This window comes from Euprymna scolopes, chromosome 17 (assembly GCF_053919585.1).
Source record: "Euprymna scolopes isolate OS-2025 chromosome 17, ASM5391958v1, whole genome shotgun sequence".
Lineage (NCBI taxonomy): Eukaryota > Metazoa > Mollusca > Cephalopoda > Sepiida > Sepiolidae > Euprymna > Euprymna scolopes.
The window spans coordinates 101,934,776-101,961,174 of record NC_136498.1 but is presented as its reverse complement, the minus strand read 5'-3'; positions in this window follow the sequence as shown (position 1 = coordinate 101,961,174).

The following is a 26,399-nucleotide window of genomic DNA, read 5'->3' as shown; positions in this document are numbered from 1 at the left end:
TTCCAAGGAAACTAGAGTTTCATGTGTGTACTATTAATAACAGTTCCCATACGCAAAAGTCTGGAAACTTATTGAAGCGGCCTCGTCCATAAGGAAAGTACATAATAGGCACAGTTGTAGTGTGTTCGTTTAACATCTGTTCTCTATCAATGGACGCATATCATCTGGACTCATTGACTCAGTTTCATAATTGTTTCATCTGGACGGTTACCACTGATCTCTGGAATTATTGAATGATCAAATATGCTATCCGTGATATAAACAAATTGAAGGAAATTAAATAACAGAAAATAATCCAATCGGCCCAACATGCTAAATGAAAAAAAAACATCACGTAGATGCACGTCTGTACCATCAATTTTATTCATTCATTCATCCAATCTTGCACTTTAGCAATATTTTTTTATGTAAGAACCACGCATGCACTTTGAGTGAATTACAAACATAGGCTCTGACTGGATTGCTTATACAATTGTGTTCCCTTCACATCGGGCACGTTTAGCTCTTTTGTGGAATTCTTCAGTATTTAAAACTGCTGATGAAAGAAGATAAACAAAATAACACAAACGATTTTTATGTATTCACGCGTTAGTTTTAAAAGATAGTACACTAAAATGACGCAAATTAACCCAGTGCTTAAAAAAACAACAAAAAACGTTTATCAGTAGTCGCTCAGCTGCCATTTTCGGCCTTCATTAAGGTCAATAGCCAACTTAGACGTTAATTCAAGCTAGGAATCTGACAGTTTGAGCCACAACCTTACAGTCATGGAAAAGGTGTGCAACCGTTTTACCCTTTCATTATTTAACAATGAATGAAGCTCTAAGATAATTCGCTGTAACGCAGTAGCCAATTTACAGAAAGATAAAGGTTATGGTATGAATGTTCTATAGCAGTTTCCTGTCTAATTTGAAGAAAACAATGAAAATGGAAATCAGTTTATCCCTCATAGTTTGATTTAAACACTGTTTGAGGTCCTTCAGACCTGTTTTTAAAAAATGTTCATTAAAAATGCTTTAAAAGAAGGGGTCACGTGCATAAGGTCTGAAAACTTAAATTCTCGAAATTTGGAGTCAGTGGTCTGTAAGGTACTACCTAAATTAAAGAGGAGGGACCCTAGAAACTATTTTCTACCCTTTAAAATATTTTTTCTTAATTTTCAGTAGTTTGGCATATTTAAAAATGTGGTCGATCAAGGCAGCTCAAACATCTCCCTCTACTAAGAGTCAGCAAGGAACCTCGCCCCCCCCACTATTAAAAATACCTCTCAAAATTCGCACTGGAATGATTTCATTTTAATTAAAGAAAAAAAGTCTGGATGAAGTTGCACAAATTTTGGTGTACGGCTATTTGACCTAACAGGTTAGTACACGTTTTCGTTCATTTTTCTATTTTAGATATTAGTGAAGCGCTGATTTTATCCTCTTTCACAAGTGAGTTTATATGAATCATCACGTAACAATCTTTATGGACGTATTTATTAAAGTGTTGCCATTGGTTTATTCAGTTTTTTTTTTGTAGAATAATCAACTAATCAAAGGAATAGCTTAGATATATACTTTTGCAGTTTTAACAAAAGAGATACAATAAGATCAGAGCGTCTCAATTTACGCGGAACATCTACAAGATGCCAAAATCAATATATTACCTATAAAGGAGTTCCTGTGGCATTTCCACAGGCCCCGCTAGTTTCATAATATTTTCATAAATATTTTGAAATACAACTGCTGTTGCGATTGTTAAATAAATCGGACCCCTCTACAGAGCTTGCGGATATCGTAACTCAGTATTGTCAGATCTCGACGAAGCCTTATTTTTATAAAAATTTGTTAACATGCAAGATATTTACACATCTGAACGTAACGACTTTTATTCCATAAATAGATAGGCACACGTGCACAAGTTATCCGGAAACAGAAATCGTCTTACGCTCTAGAAAGACACGGCAAAAAGACGCCGAACCATTATGGCAAACAGACCTTAAGTATTTTTAAAATTCATCCTAACAAATGTTTTTCATGTTACCTTGTTTAAACTTGTTTTTCTTGTTTTATTTATGTATATGTATTTACTTGTCTGTACTTTTCCTGTCTTATTCGTCCCCCCCTCTTCGCGACTACAATTGAAACAGGCAAAATACTTCTCACCCATGCTACAAAGTAAACTAGCGATAAAAAAACCCAAAATGCCGGGAATTATTTTCTCTATTACAGTAGATAAAGTTAGGACTTTATAAGTAATATACTTAATATATACTATTACTGCAAGCTTGCTTATATTGGAAATGCTTCCTTCCTAGCTAGCCAATCAAACCACCTAATATAGTTAGTCTTATTTTCAATTATATTCGAAATATAATACAGTGACATTAATAAGTAAAAGTCACCTATGAAAACGAACCTCCTAAATTAAAACCTTGAATAATTATCTAAACTCAAATGTAAATTAATATAAAGCCGACTTTACAAATTGATAAAAAACATCGACTCATTAATATGAGAGGGGAGATAATCATCAAAAGTGTCCTGAATTGATAATTATGCCCCGGACTTTACTATTTAGATATAAATAAGTCACTTGTACCCATCCCCCCTTTTTTAAAGGAGAGGAGATAATACAGTGGATGTGTTATCGGCAGCTCCAGTAACTCTCACTTCTCCTTTTTCTGACAAAGGGTGAAGAAAAAGCTGCTTAAAGGTCGGTAGTACTTGGTGATCAGTAATATGAGATGTCGGAAATTTTCTATTTCTATGCCTATCCTTGTGGCCATGTCACTAGTAAGGGTGCTGGAAGTAAACGTTTTGTCTGGGCTGACGTTACCCGCCTGATAGTCAGGGACCCGAACCTTGGATTAACCACTAAGGAGGCTGTCCTATCAGCAGGCGCAAAGAAGTGGGACTACTGTATTGTCATTTATTGAATGGATTCTGGACCATGCAGTAGTCTCTGATGGGGCCTCTCCATGCCATACTAGTGGGTACTTGTTACGGCTTTACCTTTTCATGTGCTACAAAAAAAATTCCTGTCTTTTTCTCTCTTACTTTCCCTCTCTGTACTGCTCTAACCAAGTATGCCGACCTTTTCCACAAATCCCAAGACCTCAACATGAATTATCTCCAGAAAAAAAACTCGAATAAGCCTAGAACCCCATCTTCCAACGTAGAACCCTACTAACAGGTCTCCTTCTCCAACATCAGGGGTCTACGTTCCAACCTTCCAGAGGTTGAAACCCAATTACAAGAGACGAAACCGAACATTCTAAGTGAAACTGGAATAGGGCCGACCACTTCCCTAGATGAGTTCATAATTAACTGATACTCTAACTTAACATCGAAATCTGACCCCCAAGATCGCCATGGGCATGGAATATGTGCCTACATTAATGATGGCTTCCCGTGTGGCAGCTATATCTCTAGAGAAGATCCTAATTTACCTTATATATGCTTCCGGGTTGCATTTGCTTACACCACTGCATTTATATTTGCACTCTTTCGGCTCCATAACAGCGGAGTTACTATCTTTAAGAGTATATCTGAGAAAATAGACCACATCCTGTCTGCACATCCCTCGGCTAACATCCATATCTGTGGTGACTTCAACGTCCATAACGTGAAATGGCTGACCCATTCAAATAATACAGACGACGAGGGGAGGATTTGTCATGATGTTGCCCTTGCTTATGACCTCATTCAGATTGTTCGCGAACCCACCCGTGTGCCCGATACTACTGGTCAATATGCAAGCCTCCTAGACCTTTTTCTCTCAACTTCCCTTGAGCTATGTTCATGTTCCGTTCATTCTCCTCTAGTACTCTCCGACCACTCCGTCGTATCAGTTAAGATAAAAATGAAATGTAATAAGTCCCCAGACGTACCCCTCCACCGTACTGTATACCGATACCCTATGGCGGACTGGGGCAGCTTCCGTACATTCATATCTGATTTACCTCTGCATTTCATGTTTAAAAAGGATTGTCCTCTATAGTATCAGATCTGACCGAATGGTCAATTGTAGGCATATACCGATTCATACCATCTAAAAGATTCCAACAAAAACCTAACAGCCAACCATTGTTCTCCCCAGAATGTGCTGCTATCGCGCACAGAAATCACTTTTTTCCATAACTACCAACGTAATAGATGCACTGAGACTAAAGCTGCTTTCAGGAATGCCAGCAACAGCTGTAAAAGAGTAATAAAAATGCAAGAGAGCTATATGCCCAGTCTGTTAAATGCAAAGTAGCTGAGCAGCGGTTTGGTTCTTACCAGTTTTGGCAAATAACAAATAGGATCCTGAACCGAAGTGTGCTTTCTATCCCAACCATTATCAATGGACACGAGGTCATCTCGTAAGCATCAGACAAGGCCAGACTATTTGCCAAGAACTTTGCAGCTAATTCTACCCTATGCGACGAAGGCCATCAACTCCCCACATTTCCTCCTATAACACAGAACACGTTAGATAACATATAAATATCTGTGCATGAGGTCGCCAAGCTAATCAAGAACCTTGATTCCAGTAAAGAAACTGGCCCTGACGGCATCCCAATTATAGTGTTAAAAAGCTTCAACCAGGACTTGATCCCATACTTACGAAATTGTTTAAGCATTGCCTTAAGGAGAAGTGCTTCCCGACTCTCTGGAAAACCTCATCAGTAAGCCCTGTATTTAAGAATTCAGATGATAAGTCATCTCCCTCTCAGTACAGACCAATAAGCCTCCTGTGTATTATGAGTAAGTTGCTGGAATCCATATAAAATAGAGAAATAGTCAACCACCTCAGCAGAAACAATCTTCTTGGTGACACACAATATGGTTTCCGTTCTGCAAGATCTACCGCAGATGTGCTAACGGTTATATCTAACAGGATTAGTGAATCTCTTGACAAAGATTTCCTTTCTAGGGCAATTGCTCGACATATCAAAGGTCTTCGACAAGGTATGGCATAAGGGCCTACTTCACAAGATTTCCAGCTACGGTATAACTGGAAATGCTTTTTCAATCATTAAATCATTTCTCTTCGATAGGCTCATAAGAGTAGTGGTTGATGGACAAAAATCAGAGGCCTGCAGTATTAATGCTGGAGTCCCTCAAGGGTCGATGCTGGGCCCAACTCTCTTCCTAATCTACATCAATGACCTCCCTAACTTAAATCATTCGTTGACATCTATGTTGATGACACGACCATCTACGGCAACACATCAAAGGCTGTAAATGACAAAGTTCTCTCTGATTCTCTCTCCTCTGATCTCGAGCGTGTGGTTCAGTGGGGGAAGTGGTGGCTGATTACCTTTAATGTATCTAAAACAAAACTCCTATCTTTACATCATTACCGCTCTGATCCCCATCTGGCATCAATTGAAATGGATGCCTCTCGTCTAGGAGAAGCCCCGTGTTTTGACAAGCTTCTGGGTTCGTCCTTTACTCCTGATCTGAAATGGAACACGTACATCAAGTCGGTTGCCAAGCTCGCTGAAAAGATGGTGGGATCCTTCTACCGCTCCAGAAGATATCTCACTACTGATGCAATTCTCTATCTCTAAAAAAGCCAAGTACGTCCAAGGATGGAATACTGCTGCCATATCTGGACAGGAGCTGCTAAAAAAAGCCTATCCTGCCTTGACAGAGTACAAAATAGACTTCGTGGCTTAGTGCGGGATGCCCTTTTCTCTTCCCTGCAACCTCTCTCCCACAGAAGAGACGTTGCGAGCCCATCCTTGTTTTATCGTTATTTCCATGGCAGGTGCTCGTCTGAACTCCAATGTCTGTCCCCCCCTCTCGCCAATCTTTCACGAAAAATACCCGTCTAGCTGAATCCACTGGGAAAAATTTCCCCCACTCTTTATCTGTGCCTACATCAAAACGTGGATTCCATGAACAAAGCTTCTTTCTTAGAACTGCACGCCTGTGGAACTCTGTTCCGTTTGCCTGCCTCCCACCTGACTACAATTTGGATGTCTTCAAGTCCAATGTTAACAAATTCCTAATGAACCGCCCCCTTAAGTAAACACTTCATCAAATCTCCACACTAATGCACTGTACTTGCAATAACCCTTATCCCTAAGTGGCTTCCGGGCCTTGATAAGTTGTGACCACCGTGTAAAAAAAAGAAAAAAAAGATATATCCCCAACACTCAGAACAACAAGCCCCGACGGTTACATATGAAGCAAGGCTAGGTTTGACCTAGAACACACAAAAAGAATCAAAATAAATATTGTTACTCATTTCATTGATTTGTAGTTACATGCCTTACATTCTTTTCTTGTCGCACAAAGTCAAGAACGAAGGAAGGACAACCGATTCTGATGCCGATTTTCCACTAGAGCTCTGGCTTTGGTTCTAATGCTTCTTGTATTAGATCTGTCCACAATTTGTAGCTCTCTCAGGAACTAGAGTTTCAGACGGCACAGCTTTGATATAACCACCGCAATAAAGAATAAGACATTAGAGGTTGTTGCTGCTTTTAAATAAATATACACGTCCGCAACTTTAGTATTTAATGGATGAGAAGTTAAGAGCAAATAAATATACACCAACTTTCATCGTTATCTCTTACTCTATTTTTGCTCCCCCTCTCTCTCTTTTCACTTAATTTTTCGCTACCGCCCAACTCTCGTCCACTAGGTGTTTATCATTCTGCGATTATTTATATTGTTCGCATTTTTCCAACCAGTTTAAACATCCGTGCACAGATGAAAGTGTGCACGATGATAAGATAATAGCAAAGTTTTAATTGTATATTGATTTTAATGCTTTTCCTACGTACTTTATGTCGAGAGAGAGAGAGACAGAGAGAGAGAAAGTAAGAGAGGAGACTGGAGGGTGGCATGAAGGAGAAAATAGATAAAGGAGAAGAGAAACAGAAGATAAACGGACGAGAAAGAGTAGGAAAAAGTGGATAAAAATGAGGGAGGAAAAAAAGGAAACATAATGAAAAGAAAAAGGAGGAAATTTAAAAAGAGGAGTGAGAAAGATACTTGGGAGGGGCAAAAAGAAAGAGGTCACGAGATGGTGAATTAGAAAGAGAGAGGGTCTCGGGATGGAGGCTGGGGAAATAAGAAAGAAGAAACACGACTTAGAAAAAGACTTGGGGAAAAAGGAAGAAAAATGACTTTGGGGAAAAAGGAAGAAAAATGACTTTGGGGAAAAAGGAAGAAAAATGACTTTGGGGAAAAAGGAAGAAAAATGACTTTGGGGAAAAAGGAAGAAAAATGACTTTGGGGAAAAAGGAAGAAAAATGACTTTGGGGAAAAAGGAAGAAAAATGACTTTGGGGAAAAAGGAAGAAAAATGACTTTGGGGAAAAAGGAAGAAAAATGACTTTGGGGAAAAAGGAAGAAAAATGACTTTGGGGAAAAAGGAAGAAAAATGACTTTGGGGAAAAAGGAAGAAAAATGACTTTGGGGAAAAAGGAAGAAAAATGACTTTGGGGAAAAAGGAAGAAAAATGACTTTGGGGAAAAAGGAAGAAAAATGACTTTGGGGAAAAAGGAAGAAAAAGGTGACTTGGGAAAAACGGAAGAAGAAAAAAGACTTGGGGAAAAAGGAAGAAGAAAAACGGAGACTTGGGAAAGAGGGAAAAAGAAAGAGTTTTCTGAAAGAGGGAAGAAGAGAAACTTGCGAAAAGGAAGAGAGACTTAGGAAGAAGTTAGAAGGAAAGGAACTTGGGAAAAGGGGAGCGAGTAACTTGGGAAATTTAGGAGAAGGAAGAGGAAATGGCGGATGGAGAAAGAGGGACATGGAAAAGAGAAAAAGAAAAACACGGAAAGAAGAGAGAGAAAAACACGAGGGAAGAAAGTGTGAGAAACGAAGTGTAGGGAGATAGAGAAATGAGTTTCATACCTATTTGTGAAAGTTGTTTGAAAAGGCCGTGGTCGTAGCTTGAGATTAGCAATTATTTATCAAAACATTTTAGAAATTTCCAAATATTAATAGCGTATACAGAGACAAGGGTCTAGTATATTCCATAGGTATGCTTGTTTACTGTTTCCCCTAGTGAATATTAATTATGGTGAATTTGAACGAGCAACTTAGTCTCCATAAACTATGAACTATTCCTGCAAATGAAACTGGCATTACTTTAATATTTTCGCGATATTCCCAAAATGGAAACGTAAAGACGGTCACGTCATATTTAAAATATGGCCGTATCTTTTTCGGATCTGCAGCTGGCAATGGATCAAGGTTCTGTAACTAGCTCAATTGAACCACTGTTACATGAACAAAATCGGCCGTATTTGTTTACAACAGGCTGGGGAGACTTTACGTCTGATTAGTAATGCTTACTGAAACCCGATTCTAACATGCTCATTTTATGAGTGGCTAGTCAGACTTGTGTCTGATAATATCGACTTTAATCGGCAGCGTGGTTAGAGCAGGGTAATCTCCAAGTACACATAAAAACCACGTTCAGAAAAATATGTAGAGAAATATATTGATAATATTTTTCTAAATATATTTCTCTACATATTTTCTTCAATCTATTAACTTACATACGAGGTGCCTTCAATAAGTTTCCAGACTTTTTCGTATAGGCACTTTCATTGTACCTATTTACAATGTCTCCCCACGGGACAGAGTTTGACACCAGGGTCGTTTTTTAATGTGGAGGAAAGGTACAAAAATAAAAATTGTCTCAGTCGTGAAAAGTTTGATCTTGTCCCGAAGGAGGCACTTTCATTGTAGTACACATGAAACTAGTTCCTTCAAAGTAATCTCCTCCGGTTGCAATGCACCTGTTGTACCGTTCCAAAAATTTATGGAATATACTATGTAAGTCCTCTTGTGTGAGCGTGCAATAACCATCATCAAAGCATCTTTTTCCCTCAGTTGTCTCATAACGACAATCTCTAAGGTTTTCCTTGAGCTTAAGCAGTAACCAAAAGTCACAGGAAACAAAGTCTGGACTATAGAAAGAGTGAGGAACTGCCTTAATGCCCATTGTTGGTCAAATTGTCTGTGACAAGGTTGAAGTGCCGGACTGTTACATGCGTGCAAATCTTCTGCGTTTTCAGTTCCTCCTAAATAATTGTGTGTACAGTTCCCACGCTGACATCAAACTGTGCACTTATTGTCTCTATAGACACAAAACGTTAATTATCCATGAAATTCTTTATTTGGCCAATCAATGGTGTTATGACTTCCTTACTCCTCCCATCATCCCTCACATACTTCTTGATTTTATTGAATCTCTTGTCACTCAGAAACTGGTGCTCGCTTCATGCAAGATGGTCCAAAAACACTCTGAAGTATTACATACATTTCTGGGGGCATTTTTGCCCAAGTTTACAACCAAATTTTATTGCATATCGTTCTTCTAAAATTTCCTCATGTCCAGATTGCATTTTTTTAAATTCACCAGTTATGACAATCAGCTTTTATTGGGGCAGAATCACGCTCCAACTATAGCTGTCCAATTGAACCTGAAATCCTAAAAATTAGTCATCTGATACGATATATACTAATAATGAACTGACTTTTCAAGAGTCTACAAACATTTTAAATGCCTGTACAATGAAAGTCCGGAAACTAAGGCATCTGCTATTTTCCTCAATATATTTCCATACATATGTAGACCCTATAAACAGATTTACTCACGCTATATGTGATATGGGCACGTGGAACAGATTTGATTGATTTTTAATTAGTAAAAATTGCTAAATGTAAAAAAAATGTAAATCTGGAACTTGACAGGCATCAGTTGGCAAAATATGCAACTTCTATGCGTGAACAAATTCATATTTATGCATTTAACTACGTTAATTTTTACTTGTTTTCATTTATGGCAGACTTCGATCAGATAGCAATCAATAAGGCTGAAGATCTATGTTTTGGTTTTGAGTCTAGCTGATGGCACGCAAGTTATATAAAACTCATTACTCTATATAAGGTACAATATAATAATCAATAGGTCTCACCTGTCTGCTTAAATGTATGTATATATCACAATAACTGTCGACAAATAGGACGGATCCTGACAATATCGGTATCATTTTGAAGCCCGACGTCTCGGACGACAAATATCGAAAAATTGGCACAAAAATTAATTTCTTCGCCCCGGATTCGGCCGTTTTGTACAAGGAGGGGTCGATTTTTTTCGCAGACATTTTAGCAAGTCATCATCACCGTTGGGTTGACTTCGGTTAATTTCAACGCTTTTAACTTCCGCTCGTGTCAGGGAGGCATCGGCTAAGGCGTCAGATTTTCTTTCACTTTCTTTTCCGTCTTCGCGTCACGGGTTCGAGCCTGCCTGCCACCACTTTTTTTTTGCTCAACACACACACACACACACACACACACACACTTCCAAACACCCGGGCAACGCCGGGCATCTAGGATAGTGAATAATAAATACGAAATCTGCATAAATTAAGTTATCATATTTAAGCGTATTTCACGACCGGGCAACGCCGTGAGGTGTACTAGTATATACAGGGTGACCCCCCCCCCAAAAAAAAAAGTCAGAGGACATTCAATTGGTTTTCCGAGTTGGTTTTCTGAGCATTTTACAGTCAACGGAGAAAAAAAAGACCAAAGACCCTGGTGTTTTGACGTGATGTTTGGAATATAAAAAACTAGTTATGACCAAAGTTTCATTTCATTCGGACAAAACACTAAGAAACGGGGCCTAATTAGAGTTGGGACCCGTTTTTTTTGTCACCCTGTATAAGTATGTGGCTTCGTATAATATAACATACAGTACATCACATCTTGTTCTTATCGTAGTTTCTGGTTAGTTTCGACCTTTGTATGTGCCCACTTGATATATACACCATTCGGCAACATTCATGGAATACTGTCCAGAACTTTTATTTGGTCAACGTGGATATATTTCCATTCTTATATCCCCAATATCCGGTTACTATTATTTTCATCACATTTCAATGTTCGTAGGTTTAGTATCATGATCGATAACTTTCAGTAAGCGAAGCTTATTTATTTCCTTCATATCACCGTGTTCTCATTTGTATAGCAATCACGTTTCGTTCTAGCCATTATTGCATGTGTCTAGAACTTTATTTCTTGTCATCTTTAATTATCTGCCACGCGTGATACCTTTCCATGAAAGGTCAAATGAAGCCCGTTAATTCAACTGCACGCCTGTGGAACTCTGTTCCGTCTGCCTGCTTCCCACCTAACTACAACTTGGATGTCTTCAAGTCCAACGTTAACAAATTCTTAATGAACCGCCCCCTTAAGTAAGCACTTCATCAAATCTCCACACTAACGTAATCTACTTGCAATAACCCTTATCCCTGAGTCGCTTCCGGGCCTTGATAAGTGGTGACAACTGTGTAAAAAAAAACAAAACAAAAAAAGAAACTATACAATTTTTTCCGATGTCTTCGACTGCTCTTGATCATATTTCAATTGCTTCACTCCCCAGTTTTTATCAGCATTCCATTGAATATCACAAAGTATTTATTTTTCAAACTTCTGTTCATCACAAAGAAGGCGTGGTATCACAAAAATAATATGAGGCTACTGTGACTAGATTTATAAGTGGGAGTAAGCTAAATAGAGCTTTGTACAACAAGATATTAGTTCACGTTACATTTGTAGTGAGGAACAGGATGGTCTGCTCGTGTTATAGACGATCCCGTCCCCATGTGTAGTTTAATGAATTTAATGTAGAGTGATTGAAAAGCAAACGGTCGCATAATGATCACGAAAACATACCGATACATATTAGTGAAAGAATGTAGATTTATTTACATGAATTTACATGAGAAATAAGGATATAGATGGTAAGAAATAAGAGTTCGTTGAGAAATGAATAACATTACTTGCGATTGATGAGATGCTGACAGATTAGTCAGGAGCGCTGGTTGGGCGGCCATTCCAACCAGAGCGGTTCTTGGTTACATGTTGACTGGTTAAGGATTCAGCGCGAAAGAGGCAGAAATATAAGAAACAGGAAGTGACGTGACTGTGTCACTCTCCGGTTATCAGATTTAAAGGGAGAAAATCGAATTAGCCTGGGAGTTTATATTCCCACACATCAAATGTCTACGTTTGATACGGCGAAAGAAGCGGGGAACGTGAAGAGAATAGCAAAGGGAGACAACTAGGAGAAAAAAAGCTAATAGAGTGGAAGGTTTTCTGCTATGTAGGGATCGCTACAGTGAAGGGATGGACTTTTGCCGATACTCTAGTGGGTTGAAAGTATATCGTTGCGGGGTTACAATGGCAGTATGTTCATTGAAACACTTTCACAGACGTAATTGTAAAACAAATACGAAGCTTGAACACGGCGACAAAGATACATCAATCTGACTGCATTCGTAGAATTATTTAGCTAATGCTGTTTGTGCAGCAGCCAAACATACCTACTATTTTAATATTCCAACCGTTATGGTGGTAGGTATCTACATAGATATCTATGTAGCATACGGCATAATCACTTTTCACACTGGTTCTCATTAGATCACCAAAGTGCAGCAACGTTGAACCTGATGCGTGACCAATTTGGAAATACCAGGCGCTGTATGAAGGAGGACGTCGCCCCCTACCTACGAAAAATGCAAAAACCTAACGTCGCCATCCCAATTTAATGGAGATATACATGCGACTGGGGATCGCTTGTAAACTTAATACTCCCACAAAACTTGATGTTTCGAGGAAAGCCGATTAAGCCTTCCTAGGAATAGTGCCGCAGTTTCCATTTTTCCATTTCCACCTATTTATGAATTTTCTTATTCTACACGTGACTACCGTAGCGTGACAGAGTTAAATCGTTACTGCCAAATTCATTATTTATATAACTTTGAAACTTCAACAAACTAATACGTATATTCAGAATTTTTGGAATTAGCAAGTATTCTTACTTAAATTATAGTCAACACATCGGTTGATATACTTTTTGTCCGAAAATCGGGAATCTTATAGTCACTTTCACACTACAAGGGTAAAACTTATGGACATAGTTTTTTACGGTTACGGACGTTATTGGTTAATAATCAATTCTAACTGACTGAATCTTCAAATGTATTTTATTCTTCGACACATTTTATTTATGAACTTATTTGTTATATACAGGGTGACCCCCCCAAAAAACAAAAAAAAAAAACAAACGCTAATTGGAGGCCATCTAGAACATGTGCTGTAGAACGGAGAAAAAAAGGCTAAGGACGCTAGTGTCTTGATGTGATGTTTTGAATATAATAAACTAGTTTCATTTCATTTGGATAAACACTAAGAAACGGGGCCTAATTTGTGAGAAAATAAAAATAAAAATAAAAAAAAGAAGATTGCTTACTTGGTGGTGCCGGCCTCGAGGGCGGAATTCTAATCTGAGTGGTTGAGAGGACGAGTCTCTTATAGACTTGGAGGAGTAGGGGGGAGGCACAATTCTTCTGTTATAAAAGAATTGTGTCTGACTAGCACCAGTTCTGTTAATGACTTACTGGTGAACGGTTGGCACAACTTAGTTACTCGCTGCTCGCCGTACTACAATACTTGTTACTCGACCCAGTAAGGGGGGGGTCGCATAGGGCATCCTTTGCAACCCCTCGGAGCTTACGCTATCACCGGGTAATCTACTTTACCCTCTAAATAGTTTTTTTTCCCACAAATTAAAGTTTGGGTCCGTTTTTTTTGGTCACCCAGTATAAAACAATACAAATAATAGTTGACATTTCATAACCACCATGAAAATTGTAAATTTTTAATAGCATTAAATGCTTATTAGCTTATGTCTGTTACTAATTTCGCATTCTAACACGATCGAGGATGCTTACGGTAAAAATCTTTTTACCGTTAAGTATAAAAATTTGGTTTCCAGCCTTATTAGGTTAGAGAAAACGCGAACTCTTTTATATTTCTTAACATTGAATAGTATGTTCACAAGTTATCCTGTATTTGTCCCCTGCAATGTATAATGTTTTTTTTCTAGCGAATACGTAAATTGAATGATTCACTATTAATAAAAGCTGATTTTAGTTATTTGTATTACAAAAAATATACAAACTGATAAAAGCTGGCCCGTGACAATTCCTTTAAAAAATAATACAGATTTAATATATATTTCATATCATATTCAGGTGTATTATTTATAGATTTTATTTTTTGGATATATTGCAGAAAAATAGTTTGCTAATAATAAATTCAATAGAGCAATAGCTGGCAGCGAATGTGTTAATCAAATCGATTGTTTGCCTTTTTTAGTAAGGGACACATCGCGGTGCACAAAGAGGAAGTGTTACATGCCCGCCCCCTCGCATTGCCTTACTTCACACTACATTGTAGTTTTCAGTGCACTGTAAAAAACCTACTGTTGATTTTACAAAATTATTTTTATATAATGACTTGAATTAAAGTATAAATGCAAAAGCCTAATATCATGGTTCAGTTGCGATCTAAACGGAGACATTCACTTTGATGCGCCCCATCATATAAAAAAACATACTGTTGATTTATACCACGGGCCATTCTGCTTGTATAGAGATAATACTTCAAGATCACGAGTGATGTTAGGTTGTATAAGAGTGCCCCTTCTTTAATTGTATTTTATGATTATTGATTTTCGATACTTAGCTGAGGCATTCCGATACAAAACCTATTTAAGAGCACTTTTAGACACAGTAAATTTATGTGTTTTTTTTTCACAAATGTCGGTCCAGCCGTTACGTTTTCCATAGAAAACGAACTTACAAAGTGCCTTTTCTTTATGAATAGAAAAAAAAAAAACACCAGCAGGTGCGATATGATTATGCTATGTGATTGGTACTGGATTCCTGACCTAAAATTCACGAAGCATTGAAGTCTTTTTTCTTTTAACTTTACAGAACATGATTGAGTTTTGCAAAGCCAACAACAATTTTAAATGACAAAAAATTGAACATTATGAATGAATATTTGAAGATATAAAGTACTTGAAGCATATTTTTTTAAAAGGAAAATCGTCTGATTAAACGATCAATGACTGAAAAGGGAGTTGATATATTTGTAAAACAAAACAACCAAACTAAACACCAGGAATAAATATTTGAAGATATAAAGAAACTGATACACGATTACTTACCAAAGTGGCCAGATTTGGCATTATACAACCCGAAAAGGATTGATATGGGATCAAATAAACAACTAAACTTAGGCAAATAAATTACATTTTTATAGAAATCTGACCAGTTTAAAAGTTTAATCACCGAACGATACCGTAATTAAATTTAGTCCCATAAAACCAAGAAAACACATTTTGTATAAATAAATACTTAGTTCGTTTGTCACTCACAATTTTTAAAAACTAAATTTTCTTAAACGTAATAAGTACATAAAAGAGGAGGTTTTGTTTCTCGGTTTGAGAAAGAGTTAGTTTATTGATAATTGCATAAGACGCCGTTGTCGGGGAATGTCAACGGAGCTTCACAAACATATTTCCCGGGTACAAAGTACTCCGCGTCTGAGGCGCTGCTTTTTCAATCCTACTTTCTGACCTCAGCGTCACATTTCTCGCGGTGGGAGAGAAATAAAAATCAACTTTGTTCTAATTTAACGCTTGCGGGGGAGGAATCTCGTGATACCTGATCAGCCTAAATTACGATCAGTGCACTGAATATATCTGATTGGTTGATATTGTAATCGTGACCTTAAAGATCGATTTTTGTTATATTAAATAATTTCCTAAGCCGATTTTACTGAGGAAAGATGTTATAACTTAACGTTTCAGATAAAGACCAAATGTTAGCAATGGATCCCAAATAGTTAAGTTATGTAAAAAGATATATTTTAAAGTTAAAATATCTTTGATTTGTTCATGAATGCATACTTGATCCAGTTGCCCAACAAGTCAGATATAACCGCAACACATTTATAGAGGGAAATAGAACAAGGTCTTAACTACACGATAATACAGGGTGGAAAGATAAAATTGTCGCCAGGAGACAGACAATATTATTCCATTTTCGTTTGACGAAAACCGGTTTTCTTTTTTGTTGTATCAACTAATATCAACTAGTTCGCCAGTTGTGTACAAATCCCAAGAGCGATAGGAGCCTTTTATCATGTCTGAAAGTGACACAATGTTCAACGAGCGAGATCAGAGATGCGCCACTGGACAACTCATGCTCTCTACCGATCCAAGTTATGACGACAGAACCATTATTAGTACCCTCAAAATGCATCGCTAGATTGTCACGAATAGCAGGTGCGTGCCCAGAGTGATGAAAACAAAGTTTCCGGACACAGTTATGATCTTTGATATAATTTAGAGTTAAGGCCACATAATGCCGCCTCACATCTTCGTAGTCTTTTTGTCTATACGTTTTTCTGTGCAAACAACCGTTAACACATACTTGATAGGGTGTGATCAAACTTTCATAAAGGCAATTTTGGAGATGCAAAAATATCATTTTTTGCGAATTTTAGTCTCTTGGATTTTGATGAGGAATATGGCTTAGTCTTCTTCGTTAATGATGTAGAGTTTGAATATTACATATTCACTTCCTATTCAGTTGTACGAATCGGGAAGATTTAATTCTCTAAGTACATGACAACTATGTGGAAACTGCCTTTCTTGTATCGACGACCAGAAAAAAAAGTGAAAAACAACTTTTCTACTATTACATAAAAATTAACTTTATCTGTGTGTGGGTTCGTTCTCTATGGACTCGAAAACCGTTGAGCCAATTTATATAAAATTTCACACGAAGGTATTTTATGTATCTGGCAGTGTTTTTAGATAGGAGTTGTATCGAAATATCTTCGATAAGTATCGACAATCGAAATTATCCGATGAAAGAAGGAACAAATGATTTTGACAAATGGTTAAAGCCTTACACAGCCAAACACCACAAAAGTATTTGAGAAATTTTATTACTACACAAGCCAGGAGGTCCGACATATAAAAATCAACAGTAGATTTTTTCATATGACGATGGCGTGTTGGAAATGAATGTTTGTTTAAATTTTAATTGCACCCTGATACTTGATATATTCATTTTAAACTTAAATTCCAGCCATTATCACTAAATAAGTAGTAAGGCCAGTTATATAAAATCAACAGTTGTTTTTTTTTATATATATGTCAGGGGCGAATTCGAAATGAATGTTTCTGTTTAGGGCAGAATTGAACCAGAATAATTTGTTTTGCATTTTAAACTTTAATTTAAACAGTTGTATATAAAATAATTTATAAAAATCCACAGTAGGTTCTTAACAATGCAATGTAGACTACAATGTGTTTTGGACTGATCCACTGCGGAGGAGCATGTGAAGCTTCCTCCTGGTGCACCCCCCAATAATAGAAAGCAGTCAATATATTATAAGTCTTCACTGGAAAGCGAGTGACAGTAAGCATCTCCAAGATCCCAGCCCTCTTCGCATTCATCCAATGGAGGTCATGTTAGTGCTTTCTCTCCCCGTCCTTTCTACCTCCATTTACCATTTTTGACGATTTGGTGAAGTACCAATCGATGGCGATATTACAAAATTTTTTTTGGAGGAATAGTAGGTAACATAATTTTGCAGTTTCAGTTTCCTTGGTTCCAAATGGTATTGCCCTACCTTTTTGTTTAATTTCTGTTGCTGTTTATGCCCGGTTAGCGTTTTTATCTCATATGGATTAGTTTACGCATTCGAGTTTTGTTCTTAATATTTCAACTGTTCATAGTCTCGGTCTTCCCCTAGTCTATTTTCCAAGTTATTCGGGACTGTTAATAATGCTCCTACACATACTAGTATTATACCGATTGTTTTCAGGTTTCTGTTATTATTGCTTCCCCGATAAAAGGAGGGCTGAGCTGTAAATTCACCCTTGTCCGTTCGTCTGTCTTAACTTTTCTCAACTACGCCTTGGAATTTTAAAAAATTTTGCACAAACATTAAACATGATACAAGTAAAAAAGTAACAGAGCGGATTTTCCGGGAAACGCCAGTTGCCCCCTAGGGATGCCTTTCAGGTAAAAATGGCTAAAATTGACACTTTGGTACTTATTACAAAAAAACTGATGCCTTGGATTTTTATAAAACTATTTGAAAAGTTGTAACTAACTGATTCCTACATAATTTTGTTTGTCTATACTTTGCAATAACTCTTGGGTGTGTCCCATGGCTCTTTTAGGGCTAACATTTTTTGTTGTTGGGGGGGATATTTTACTATATTTGTCCAAAATTTGATGTGCATGTCTATTAAGTAGTTTTGCATAATGCTGAACTCAAATTTAAATATGTTTAGGCCTAGGGGACTTTTGAGGCTAAATTAGGGGAGGGCAAATGATGGACTTAGTCATTTCTTTTTATTGCATAGTGCAGAAATCAGTTTCCATATGTTAAGGCATAAAACTGCAGCGTTTATTCATTTTCACCATGATTTAATGTCCCCTGGGGACTCTTAGGCCTAGATCGGGTGGGGGGCAAATACTGAAATTTTTTTATGCCTCGTTCACTCTGCACTCACGGAGGACCATACATGCTCCACTTGTTACTATTGTTATGATACCAGAGAAATTCACGGTTGCTTACTTACTATCTTGTTACTTTCTGTAATAATTATAGTCTGCATGAATACACAAGACAAATTCATGCGTTTGTATGTGTTTTTTTTTTTTACTGACTACATGATCTAGACCAGGGGTCGGCAACCTGTGGCATGCCAAGCAATTTTCTATGGCACGAGGAGCCCCCAGCTCCCAAGCTCCGATATAGCCGAGAATATAGAATTGGATCGCCTCTTATAGAATAACTTAAAAATCCCATACTATGGCCGAGAGCAAAGGGGTGAAGAAAAATTGATTCTACGTGTGTTCTCGGGGCCAATGAAACCGTGAGAAAGGAGAACTGGCGCCACACAGGTTTCGATGACGTAGTTATAAGAGTTGCAGATGATTGTCGATTCATTCATTGTTGAGCGGCGAAATATGGTGCATCAGCGGCGAGCGACGATAATAAATCACGTTTGATAAATACGTTTTTTTTATTTCGTGTTTCACGGTTTTTTTTTTCGTGTTTCACGTTTTTTTTTATTTCGTGTTAATTATTAGAGTTATAGAATTGTTCAATTGTCAGAATATGATTACAAGATTGGGTATAATTGCTTTTCAAATTCTTAAAAGTGTACTGGTATTAGAGATGAGCATTTTCAATAATCTATATATCAAACAAAATGGTATGATTGGGGGACTACGTGGATGAAATATCTTTGGAATTGTGAATGTCACGCACAAATGGGAGCTAATTAAAACCTTTAGACTACTTTTGGGACACCCTGTACATAATTTTTCTCCACATATTTTAAAATGTACCATGGTTTTCCCACAGCAAGGGTAAGGATAATTTGATTAGTATTTTATATTTCATAATTGACGTTTGTATAAATAGGTCTATTTATATTTTCAGAATACCCCTAGTGTTAGTTATGGCAGAAAAGAAAAGAAAACTTGAGCATTGTCCATTTCAAGACAACTGGACAAAAGAATATGGATTTGTGGAACAACAGGATCGTGCTGCTGTGCTTTCTGCTTCGAAAGTGTTGTCTCGCACCTCTAGTGTACAAAGGCACTTTTAAGCCAAACATCAAAGCAGAAAGATGAAGCCATAAAAAAAAGCTATTTCTGGTTAAAAAAAAAAAAAACTGGTATTTTGAGCCAAGCTGTTAGAACGAAGAGTAAAGCTACTGAATGTAGTTACAATATATATATATCTCCACTATGTTACTTAGCATCTTCTCTACTCTTCTGATGAGAAGCATTAGGCTTCGAAATGCCTTGGCATAAAGAGACCCTTCTATCCCCCAACTAATTGTTTGGTTCATTTAATCAATTAAGGAATACAATCTGTATTCACCAATATATAGTTTTGTGACTTTATTTCCCATTCCTATTGTTCTCCTATATATATATATATATATATATATATATATATATTTCAGAATTTTATTTTTGATGAGAATTAACCATTTGTTGTATTTCAACGACCATTCTCATCAATAAACATGGTTAACAAATAAAAAAAGAAAACTCTTCTAAGAAGTCAAATCTAAGTGTGTGGCTTTGAATGGCAAACCTTTTACAGATGGCGAATACATCAAAGAAACCTTTTTGAGTGGTGCTGAAGTTTTTTTTTCTCGTGATTTACAAAATGGAGACATTATACTCTCCCGAATTAGAAAAATACCAGTTTCTGTATGATCAATTAAGAGGCGCATATCTGACTAGGCTGAAAATGTAACAACTAAACAAACAACTGGATTAAAGCAATCCCACGTATTTAGTGTCGCCCTTAATGAAATCACTGATGTAAACGATGCGTCTCGCCTAGCTGTGGTTGCAAGATATCACGAGAATAACCACATTTATGAAGAGTTGTGTTGTTTATTACTCCTTCATGATACAACCAAAGCAGAAGATATGTTGTGTGCATTTACTGGTTATGTTTTGACCTGAAGAAATCATTTTGTGTAACAACCGATGGTTCTGCTGCAATTGTTGGCAAGAAGAAAGGATTTGTAAAACTTCTTGAAAATCATGTTGGACGCAAACTTATGTGCAAAGACCTCACCTTCGAATTTGCTTTTTATGATGAAAACTGTTGTTAAGAAAATCAACTTTCTTATTCCCCACTCTTCATTGGTTCACAGGTAATTCAAATCTCTTCTACAAGAAATTGAGTGTGAATATGGAGATCTGTTATACAGCAATGTTCGCTGGCTTAGTCGAGGCAAAGTTGGGGCTATTAGGGCGTTTCTTGATAGAAAACAGAAATCATTTCCTCAAGTGAACGATGAAAGCTGGTTGTTAAAGGTCATGTTTATAACCAACATACACACATTTTAATGAGCTTAATTTGAAATTAAAATAAAAGGGTAAACAGTCTTTGATCTTTTCAGCTATTGGAAAACATTTACAATAAAACTTGACATTTTTACCCGTGACATTAAAATCAAATTGATTTGCATGATTTTTCACATTTGATAAGTACTTAAATGCTTTGAAGTGAACATAGATGAGCTTCAAGAGTTGAAACACTAAAAGCAGAATTTGACAAACAAAGTTAGGACTTCTACAGTCATGAATCCTTATTTTCATATCTTATTAAGCCTGACATTCTTGATTTGGCAAATGCCTAACTGAAACTTTTTAACTGGACGAACATTGATGATTTTGAAATGAAACAAGTTGATTTTAGGTCTTCAGAAATATGGACATTAAAATTTGCTGAACTAAGAAAGTCCCTGGAAGATGAGAATTTAGAAAAATCTAGTGCTATTTTGAACTGTTGGACTTCTTTCTCAAGCTTATTCATTTGTTTAAAGAAAATTGTTTTTGTTCTATCGGCTTTTGATTCAATCTATTCTTGTGAGCAAATCTTCTCTCACATGAAAGCAGTGTTGTCTCCACATCAAGATCGTCTAACGCCTGAACATTCAGAAAATTGTATAAACCTCAAAGTTACAAAGTATGTTCCCGACATTAAGGAATTGGCAAAGACCATGCAAGGACAAGGGTCCCATTAATAATAAAAACTTTACAAAACCTTTTCAGAAACTGTTTTGTTCACATTATTTATAAACTTTGATATTGTATATTTTATTATATGGAAAAATGCGCGCATGAAAAGTAATATTCTTAAGATTTTATTAAACCTGGAAAAGTAAAGGACAAGAAATTCAACCTGGCAAAGTAAAGAACAAGATATTCTAGTAAAGTAAAAAATAAGAATTTTTTAGACTTAAAATATTGAAGCTAAAAATAAAATTTGAATATTGATAAATATTTTTTTATTATTTGCATATGTTGTTGTTTATTGTTGATTTAGAAAGGGTGTCAGTCGCTGGATTGAACTTATTTCCCCCCCCTATTATTTGCATATATTTATGTAGTGAAAATTGTTTGAATAAAATTAATTCATTAGTTAGTAGATGGAATTAATAATTTATAATTTACATAAAAATTAATAATTTTATTATATCATAATTAGGATCATTTAATTCTTTCTAACTCAACAATAAACAACAACATATGCAAATAATAAAAAAATATTTATCAATATTCAAATTTTATTTTTAGCTGCAATATTTTAAGTCTAAAAAATTCTTATTTTTTACTTTACTAGAATATCTTGTTCTTTACTTTTCCAGGTTGAATTTCTTGTCCTTTACTTTTCCAGGTTTAATAAAATCTTAAGAATATTACTTTTCATGCGCGCATTTTTCCATATAATCCATGATTTTTCCAGGCATTGCTATTGTATTAATATATAAATTTATAATATTTATTAATGATTGTAAAAAAAAATTAGCTCTCAAACACACATTTATGCAATATTTATCATTCAATCACAGTAGTTCCGAGCCAGGGTCTCTACCGAGACTGCGGTTCATGAATTCGTGATCTGTATAGAGCGTAAACTAACAAAAAAGAAGATGGCACTCGGTGTCTTTTTAGATATCGTTGGAGCTTTTGACAACATACCCTTCAGTAGTATGTTCAAGTCGCTACGAGAACTCAATGTGCCACCAGTACTCATCCGATGGATTGAGTATATGGTGAGGCACAGAATAGTTAAAGTAGAACTACTGAGGGCAACTGTTGAAAGGGAAGTAGTTAAATGAAACTCCCAAAGTGGGATTTTATCACCTTTACTATGGAACTGTTTGCTGAATCCTCTTTTAAAGGAGTTTAAAAATAGAAATATTTATGCCCAGGCTGCTGCTGATTACATCGCAGTGCTGGTCGCAGGTTCAAAAGCATCATTGGTCAGATGCATTGCCACAATGGGTCTACATTTTTCATCAAATGTGATAACGAAAAATTTGAGTTCATTCAAAGAATATGTATATCATAGAATTCACTAATATTTTTAATAGATAAATTCACCATTTTTTGCTATAAAATCATAAGGAGAGTTAAAAAAAAAATTAGTTATTAAAAAAAAAGTTCGGTTTTTTAATTATAAAAAAAAACGATACACGGGATTGAACCTAAAATCTTTCCACTAAACCCCGGTACTCTAACCGTTACGCTAACACGTCATATTGGCAAAATCGCAGTAAAAAAACATTTATATACAAAAAAAGTTATGCAAAATAAAAAAAGCGTTAGTCACTTATGTACTTACTCTCCTGTTTGTGAGCCCACATATTTTGTTGTAACTTTTTTTCTACTGAACCAATTTTCGAAATTTTTTTTTTCAAAATGTAGATAATGAGGTGTTCTATCCAACTATATTACCTGTTTGAAATTTGGTTGCGAACAGAATTAGTGGTGGGCGTTTGAATGTGTCTCGATTCATTCAATTTCGGATAAAGCATGTATTCAACCACTACCGTGGTTGAATGATAAAATAAAATGCACTGAGAACAGTTATATTGATCTTGATTGCTATAAAATACGAATAATTTGAAACCCTAAGTCGGCATACAGCAAAAGTTGCCGACTCCTGATCTAGACAGTAAATTAATAATTATTTTTATTAACTTGTTATTGCTTGAATATTTATGAAAATTAACATGCAATAGCGTAATTAAAACGAAAAATATCATTAAGAAAAATTAAATATATTCTTAATTACTAAATCATTTTGAAATGTGAAAGAACATTTTTAAGCATTTAAAATGTTGAACCGAAATCCATGTTTTGGCATTAAAATTAGAAGCAAACTCTTGTGTATAAAAAGATAAAAAGCATTGGAAGGAATTTACATTCAAGAATTTTATAAACGAACTAGCCTGGGTGTTTGGAGGTGTGTGTTGAGCAAAAAAAAAGTGGTAGTAGGCAGATAGGCTCGAACCCGTACAGCGAAGGAGGAAAAATATAAGAAAAAAATGTGATGTCTTTGCCGTTGCGACCATCGCAGAAACCGGAAGTGACGAAGATTAAAATTAAGGCTAGTCAATTGAAAAGAGGGGATGACTTTAAAAAATATCGGCGAAAAAGGCGACCCCTCCCTGTAAAAAAGTGCTCAGTTGAGGGTGAAGTAATTAATGTTCATACCCAATTCGTCGACATTTGTCATCCAGAGAGTCGAGTATTAAAAAAGGTACTGATCTCGTGAAAATCCGTCGTTTCTGTCGAAAGTTTTTGGCCGACAAACATACATACACACACAAAGAGACAGGTGAGATTTATATTATAGATTAGAGGTCGCGTCGTTCACATGCCTCTAATCTATTTAATGTTATTTAGGTGTAATTTCAGCGAAGGTTCAGACTAGATACTGCCTTGTTTTGATGGCCCTAAACTAGGAAGTTCCCAAAATTTGACTGCTTTTAAATTGGTGTAATTCAAAAGATGTTAAACCCGACGTCTTTGTGTCATTTTAAAGCTCGTCGATAACATTTTGGTTTCGTGCCAAATCTTTACAGAGAAAATTAAACAGTTAATTAGAATTCTGACCCATGAACTTTAACAAAATTAGATGCAACTGGCGTTAAGATTAGCGTCGTAGAATATCGATTAATCAGAGTTGAAATCCAGTCGCTGTAAGACTCGTGGGGATACTTACGAGACACAAGTGCCATTAGCTGCATGCAGCATCGCCTTTTGTATTCGATTAATCATTTAAGCATTGAGGAAACCAATGGAAAAGAAAACAAACATGACATCAAATAGGTTTTTGTAAATGAGCAGTTTTTCTGAAACGAACTTGACTCAAAGAAAAAATATTAGCACTAGAATGTAGATAAAGTCTACAAACAATTCGATATACTACCCGAGTAAATCGACTCGGCTATTTTTTTCGAGAGAGGAAGTTTATAAGGAATATTAAATTTATAAGTGGTATTTGTATTCTGTAACGCTGACTTAATTTTTACGACTTCAGTTTTCCAAATTATTTTGCTAGGAATTATCGCTATATTCCACGAAAAGCGCATAAACAACGCCACAACTTCAGTAATCTAACTAGAACCGATGTGTCAAGCATACTATGCTATTTATAAACATATGCATGTGGAGAAGGAATAGTTTGATGGTGAGTCAAATGTTTTGAATTTTTGAGATGAGGGTTGGCTATTCGTATTATTTGGATTCTTATAGCAATACTGAATTTTCAAGAGTCTATGACAATTGTAAACGCATGTACAAAATTGTCTGGAAATTTATTTAAGGCACCTTGTAGACACACATAAAATTGAGTTATTTCGCACTAACACTGATATTAAAAACATACCTATTTCTATTTCATATAGACTAAGTAGACACGGTCATGGACAAACAAGCAACTTCTTAAAAGGTTAACTAATTTACATATTTTTTGGAGAAACAAGCGTTTATTAATTAATTTTTAATTTTTTATGATTTCTATTGGATGATTGTCTTCACTGAACTACGGCAAATTCTATTTAGGTATATTTCTTTTGCATTTTTTATTTAGGATGTAAACGTACTCGCACACACTATGCACACACAGATATATATATATATATATATATATATATATATATATATATATATATATATATATATATAAAATGCTAAAATGGTGTAGGAATACAGATTGTATAATACTGTAAATATGAATTCCAAATAAATATTATCAATGTTTATAAGACGATCCCCAGCAAACAAAGAAAGCTCAATATACGAAATATAGCAATAATAAAAATAAGAAAGTTCTAGGTTAAATTATGTAAAATTATAACAATTTTTTTTTTTTGACAAAGGAGTACAAATAATTATTTAGATGCATATAAGTGAACATGTCTCAAAACCACTGCTATTGACTCCTCCGTACAATTTCATACACACGATTTATAGGTCATAAAAATAAGAGAGATGGAGTTTTAAGAGGGTTATGCGCTCATACATTTTTGACGAGTACTCTTAGTGATTCGGGAATATTTCAGCGGTCTTCCTTAGTAAATTTATCTATCTCTCCATATATAAGTGACCTAGCCTGTGTGTGGGGAAAGGTTTCTACCAAACTATACTGTCAATTTTAGGTCTGCAAACTCGGGATTTGAAATTGTGGAAGAAATTCCATTTGGTTTTCAGCCGATAACAATAGGTGCTAAGGAGTTAAAATTTAAAGTGAAACTTGGCAGGCGTAAGTCCACTAAGCGTAGTATTTCTACGCATGAGCAAATATACATTTATATATTTAACAACGTTGTTTTAAGGTTTTATATGCGTATGGACTTAGATTAGAGGATACGAATAAAGCTGGTGAGCTACATGTTTTTGTTTCGATTCAAGTAATTTTTTTTACTTTTGAAATCACTAGTTTATATTGAGTACAATTTAATAATCAGTGGTGTTGGCTCTATAATAATTAAGAAATATGCATAAATTAAAATATATTTAAGCGTATTTTACGACCGGGTCACACTGCAGGCTACTACTAGATATTGGGTACAATATAATAAACAATATATAATTAGTTTTATAATAATATATATGCATAAATTAACTTATACATTTAAGCGTATTTTACAACCGGGAAACGCCTTGCTGCCTGCTTGTCATAC